The sequence below is a fragment of the Alexandromys fortis genome, unplaced genomic scaffold, assembly GCF_014885135.2.
Source record: "Alexandromys fortis isolate MF-2015 unplaced genomic scaffold, M_Fortis_MF-2015_v1.1 scaffold_147, whole genome shotgun sequence".
Classification (NCBI taxonomy): domain Eukaryota; kingdom Metazoa; phylum Chordata; class Mammalia; order Rodentia; family Cricetidae; genus Alexandromys; species Alexandromys fortis.
Genome location: NW_026068029.1, coordinates 2,037,513 through 2,038,256, shown reverse-complemented (window position 1 = coordinate 2,038,256; position 744 = coordinate 2,037,513). Strand labels below are relative to the sequence as shown.

At 48.9% G+C, this 744-nt stretch overlaps 1 pseudogene; it reads left to right on the top strand.

Moving 5' to 3' along the window:
* Positions 1-209: 209 nt before the first annotated feature.
* On the top strand, positions 210-659 carry LOC126515044 (FAU ubiquitin-like and ribosomal protein S30; annotated as a pseudogene).
* Positions 660-744: the final 85 nt, after the last annotated feature.

Here is a 744-nt window from a genome sequence, read left to right as displayed (position 1 = left end):
GGCTATTCAAAAGTATAAACTATATTAATTATTGAACAAAAATACTGTCAAAGCCTGTTCATTTCTCAACATTCAGAGGCCACTCTGGTCCTACAATGTGATACAGAATAAGAATAGTAGAATAATAGTAATAGAAATGTCACAATTTGTCTCTTTCTTGACTCCATCTTCGCGGCAGCAGCCTCGGCGTCCGAGGGTTAGTCGCCAACATGCAGCTCTTCGTACGCGCCTAGGAACTACACACCTCGAGGTGACCGGCCAAGAAACGGTCGCTCAGATCAAAGCTCATGTGACCTCACTGGAAGGCATTGCCCCGGAGGATCAAGTCCTGCTTCTGGCTGGCTCGCCGCTGGAGGATGAGGCAACCCTAGGCCAGTGTGGCGTGGAAGCTCTGACCACTTTGGAAGTAGCTGGCCGCGTGCTGGGAGGTAAAGTTCATGGTTCCCTGGCCCATGCTGGAAAAGTGAGAGGTCAAACTCCCAAGGTGGCCAAGCAGGAGAAGAAGAAGAAGAAGACAGGCCGGGCCAAGCGACGGATGCAGTACAACCGTCGTTTTGTCAACGTTGTGCCCACCTTTGGCAAGAAGAAGGGCCCCAATGCTAATTCCTAAGTCCTATTGTGATCCTGGCAGTCTAATAAAGTCTCTTTGTCCAAACATGTTACTGCTTTCTTCATTTGCAAGGCCTTAGGAAGAAATAGACCTCTTCGGCTAGGGAAGTGCGTCTTGATCATTAGGAAGGGTAA